This window comes from Thalassophryne amazonica, chromosome 18 (assembly GCF_902500255.1).
Source record: "Thalassophryne amazonica chromosome 18, fThaAma1.1, whole genome shotgun sequence".
NCBI classification, from domain to species: domain Eukaryota; kingdom Metazoa; phylum Chordata; class Actinopteri; order Batrachoidiformes; family Batrachoididae; genus Thalassophryne; species Thalassophryne amazonica.
The window spans coordinates 58,378,936-58,384,264 of NC_047120.1; the positions used below are offsets into that span (position 1 = coordinate 58,378,936).

At 40.1% G+C, this 5,329-nt stretch overlaps 1 protein-coding gene across 1 annotated transcript in view; it reads left to right on the top strand.

The window, feature by feature from the left end:
• The first annotated feature begins 2,996 nt into the window (after positions 1–2,996).
• Positions 2,997–5,329, top strand: part of bahcc1b (BAH domain and coiled-coil containing 1b) — a 107,343-nt gene continuing 105,010 nt past the window's right edge. The window contains exon 1 of the mRNA XM_034194572.1: positions 2,997–3,015. The gene's annotated coding sequence lies outside the window, so the exon portion shown is untranslated. The remainder of the gene's footprint in view (positions 3,016–5,329) is intronic.

A 5,329-nucleotide genomic window follows, 5' to 3' on the forward strand; every position in this document is an offset into this window, starting at 1 on the left:
TGCAAACAATTGCTTCAGGCAATTATTAACTGTTTTGCTTTAAAAAAAAAGAAAGAAAAGAAAAATCTAAATAAAATAATTGTTTCTGTTACTCTCATTATTTTGAAACACTTCCAACTATATGAACCAATTGAATCATGAAATGATTCAGTTGACAAAATGCTCAAGACAGAAAATTCAGCAGTTATTCAAACACTAATTTGCTGTTTCTGAGTTTACTATGTATTTTTTCTACAAAAAATGATTACTTTATCATTCTGAAAGTTACCAAATAATACTATAACTTTGAAATGCTCAAAATAAAAATAACTGCTTCAGAAATGCATTCATGTGTCAAAATGCTTGAGAAAATAGTTTTGAAATAGCAAAAAAAAAAAGAAAAAAGTTGCTTTTAAAATAATTATTTTGAGCCATTTGAAACTAAAGCAAACAAATGTTTTAAGTGATTTAAGAAAAAAAAAAAAAAAAAACACTAAAAACAATAAAAATGATTTACTTCAGAAAGTAATTGACTGTTTCAAAAAACGTTATGTACTAAATCGCTCATCTTCATCCACTTACTCCAATTAAGGGTCATGGGGTTGGGCCTATCCCAACAGTCATAGGGTGTGAGGCGGGGTGCACCCTGGACATGACACCAGTGCCGCATAGACAAATAAACACATTCACACCCGCACGCACAGCTATGGACAATTTAAAGTTTCCGATCCACCCAACCTGCATGTCTTTGGATGGGGGAGGAAGCCGGAGAACCCGGAGACAACTCTCGCAAATACGGGGAGAACATGCAAACTCCACACAGAAAGGCCACATGTGGGAATTGAACCCATGACCTTCTTGCTGTGAGGCAACAGTGCTAACCATGAAGCCACTGCTCTGCCTGAATAAAATACTTTATTCAGAAAATAGTTCACATTTTTTGAAACACCCTAAACACTAAATAAAGCAGCTGTTTCAGAAAATGATTCACTGTTTTCAAACATTTGAATCACTAAATGACAGAGTTGCTGCAGAAAGGGATTCACCATCTTCAAATGCCACAGATGAATTGAAGCAACTATTTCTGTAATTTTAATGATAATGACATCTAGCGGATAGTTGCTGCCCCCCCCCCCCCCCCCAAAAAAAAACAACAGTCTACGGCCCTGCCTCAGATGTTTTTGTTGTTACATGGCTGTTAACAGCACTAATCTTTATGTGTTGTTTGGTTGGAAACTCAAATCAGGAAGATGAATTGTAAATAAACAGACATCTGGAAAGGGTTGATGCGGATTTGTTTGACAAGCTAATCTCTTGTAGGCTTAAAATGTGTGTGGTTCGTTAAAATGTGTAAAAAGGTGCAAATGTTTAGCGGTTTTCTGTTTGGTGACTGATTCAAAGCTTCATCTTTTCATTCCGCCTCTCCTGACTTTATTATATAATTTAAAGAGGCTTCATTTAAAAATAAAATGAGTTTTTCTGATTGCGTTTGAAAGCAGGATGAGAACGTTTAACAACAAGTAGGGTTTTAAACCTTGCACACTAATTAGAGTCGTCATTCTGATATGAGCTGTACTAGGGAACATTTCCAGTGAATTAAATTAAATTGAAAGCAACCTGTTCCTCATTTTGCGGGAGACCCCATGGATCCGCCCTCGAGGGCCCTGGAGGTCTCTACTGCCCCCCATTTTGGAGCGCCTCTCTCTTTTCCCTGCACCAGCCCCCCACGCTTCTGCGCCGGACGCGGCGGTGCAGGGGTTAATGTGGTCACGTGGTGCTCCTGAAGCGGTGACCTATGGGGCAGCCGCTGGGGGCTTTGGGGGAGGGGGTAAGCCTGGCAAGGCTGAGGTCCCGTTTTGGAAGCATTGGCGAAGATTCTAACCGAGGCGACAGTTTTGCCATTATTTTTCCAAGCTGCACTGCATTTGCAGCGAGTCACCTCTTTTACGCATTTACACCTTCTTCAGTAAAACGACGTTCGGCATCGAAGCTTAAGTTTGTGTTTTGTTTGCTACTCTCTGATAATGATTTTCTTTGTCTCTAGCTTTGGGGAAACGGCGCTCTGCTTTGCATTGAGCGAAAACATGCAATAAATTCACTTTAACGCACTTTTACGCGCAAACTTTTCGGCACCGTTCGGACTTAAAACGCCACGGAGATCGTGTAGAAATGCCGCGGAGCAGTTACGTTTTCTTACGGTTGCACATTTCAGCTCCTCTGTCTGTGTGTTTGAAAAACAAAAGATGATGGCAATGTTTTAAAGGTGTGCGTAAATTTTGGCGTCCATCATTTTGGAAAACAAACTGATCCTAAAGCAACTGAAGCGAAAAAGTTGCTCCAGGCTCAAAAATGAATGCACTTTCCAATCCAAAGGCTACTCTGTGGAATGAATGGCCAAAACTTTCTGTTTTCTGGAGCTCATAGAAGAGTTTGATCAAATTTACGGAGGAAGCGCTTTACGCACATCTGTTGGATAAAGAGGGACAGGCCCATCTCACCCTCCTCTCCTTCTCCTCCTCCTCCTTCCGTGCACAAATCCGGTTCGGCACTACAATATGCAAACAATAATAGTGAGAGGTCGGTGCGTGTGATGTAGCCTCCTCGCGGGCTCCGTTAGTGGGGATGTAAAGTGGGTGTGTAACTCCCAAGCATGCTTGATGGTGTCCCTTTGCCCCCTCCCCTGATTAAGAAAAGAAAATGCAATAAAGCTGCCTCCCCTCACACAGAGTGGGATAGAGAGCGGGAGTGCGCGTTTCGTGGGGTTGCTCCATCCTGTTTTCTGTTTGATCTTCAGCCTCCACTGTGGACGACAGTGGAAGCGTCATCCGCACATAAATTTGCTGCCGTAGAGCCTCGTGCGCAAAGGGATCCGACGGGAAAACCCCTCCGTGGATACACCCAGTAAGGAAGTGGAGCCATTGCGCGTCGGTTTGGGATACTTATTTATTTATTTATTTTCGTCTTTTGTACAACAAAACGCTCGTGTTTCTTTAAAATGTGTTGCAAATTCGTGCTAAGGAAGCCGTTCTTGTGTAGGTAGGTGTTTTTATTTTCTTTTATATTTAAACACTGTTGATGCGCCACAAAAGTTAGTTTCTTTTTGTATATATTTTACAGTGATGATAACTTTTCACTGAGTTTGCTGCAGTTTATAAAGAATAAAATCAGTTGCTGGTTTTTGTTGGATTAACTTCAATTTCAGCTACTTTTGTACAAACCTTGTATAAAACGTGCGGGATGTTTGTCTCAACATTTTAAAATGTGTAAAATCACATATTTAGTGTCAAATCCGACATGAAGTGACCAGAAAGAGGAAAGTGTGCGTGCGCTTTTTACATTTACATGTGAAAATGCTGCGTGCGTGTTTTTTAATTATTAATATGAGTAACCGGGCGTAAAATGTTCGCAAACACACGTGCGCGCTGTAGTTTTTGCGCTTTTCGACTGTGTTGACAGATGACGCGTTTTTTTCCTTCTTCTTGTTTTTTTTTTTTTGTTTGTTTGTTTTTTTGGACACATTTCATTTCTGACTTGTGCGCTGTAGTAGAGTTCAGTAATTTTGAAAGCCTTTCACGGACATCTTTATTACTTTGTTTAAAACTCGATATCTTCAATCGGATCATATTTCATTGTGAGTAAATATACTTGCAGGCAACATATTGTAAGTGGCTGTATTTTACATGGAAGTGAATTCAAGTACGCAAATGTTAAATGCGGAATGTTGGTCACTTTTTCCATTTTAGTCGATTTTAAGGGATTTTGGTGCTTCACAGAAACTGCATTTTAAATTTTGGAAAGTGACTGCAAGCTTTCATCTCGCTGACCTCTGCCCTGCGGCCTTTTTGCGTAACTATGGACATTTCTGAGGTTTGGGCGTCCGTCCACCCCCCACTCCCCCCCCCACCCCCACCCCCCCTCACACACACACACACACACATACACGTACATTTTTATATTGGAGGTTTGTGCGCTGTTGCGCACCGCATTGTTGGCAAAGGAGGAGCAAAACCCGGGAGACGTACACGCAGAACGAGGTGGCACCGGGGCCGTCACACGTCAGGCACACGATAAATTTAATCCTATCACGTGCGTGTAAAATATCAACATCTGCCGTTCAGCGGCTCTTTGGATTCAGCGCTGCGTTCTGAATATGAGCTACAGACGCAGTGCGTAAAGAGGAAAATACATAAGAGGACACGGCTTTTTATGTTCAAATGTAATTAAAGCCTCCACCTGCATGTTTTCATGGCCCATAAATAGATACGGTGCTTTCATCCGATCACATGAGCCTGTTGGTGCTTATAGCCGGATATATGGACGCGCGACAGCCACTAATGTGGCGTCAATGCTGATTCCTCACATCATCATTTTTTTTTAGAAGAGCCTAAAACTTACAGGCTTCATATGGAACGACACAATAAAAAGTTAGTTTTATGTCAATCAGAAATATCAGCATGTTCCTCGTGCGCGTAAACGATTTTTGCAGCCCACTCAGCTGTCGATATCTGTCGATATTTACAGAAAACGTGCCCACAGCTCCTTGTTCCATATCATAATGCAAAACTCGGCTCTAAAACGTTTCCAGGTTTAGATAGCAGGAGGCGTCCTCCTCCCGAACGTCCCGGTTTGGAAATTGTCCTCATTAAAGTGCCATCAGAACCATGTGGCGAGAATAGGACGGGCGCCCCCCGCTTAAAGACGAGCTTCCGTTGACTGTGAATCATTTTTAGACGTTGAAAAGTTTATTCACTTGCACGGCTGAGACACACATTCCAAACTCAGCTATACATTCTTTATTGTGCGGAAAATAGAGGATTATTCTCTCTTTCCAGGCTTCATATCTACAAAATGACACGTCAGGGGCTGATGTTTGAATAAAGGAACTCAAAAGAATTTGATAACTTAAAATAATTTTCCTCCACCCCCCCCCCCCAAAAAAAAAACAAAAACAATACAAAAAACTTGAACAAAAATGTGTAATTAATTATTTCAATATTATTTTAAATACGTAGCACGTAGTAAATAATTCTTAAATAATTCATAGAAAAACCTGTGCAAAAATTTGGAAGTTATTTAAAACGTGAGTATTTTATCATAAAATATATTAAAGAAAAACACAAAATGTAACAACAAACGTGAAAAATCTATTTTACAAAATCATTTATAATAAAATATATGAACCAGAATACTTAAAACTCATTGACCAGATAAAACATGTTTAAAATGTTTGCTTGTAATTAATTTTGTTACACAGTAAACTCTATGCAGTGTACAAAACGTTATGAGGAAACAAAAAAGAAGGAAAAAAATTTAAATTCATGTCAATTTACATAAAATAAAACACTTTCAA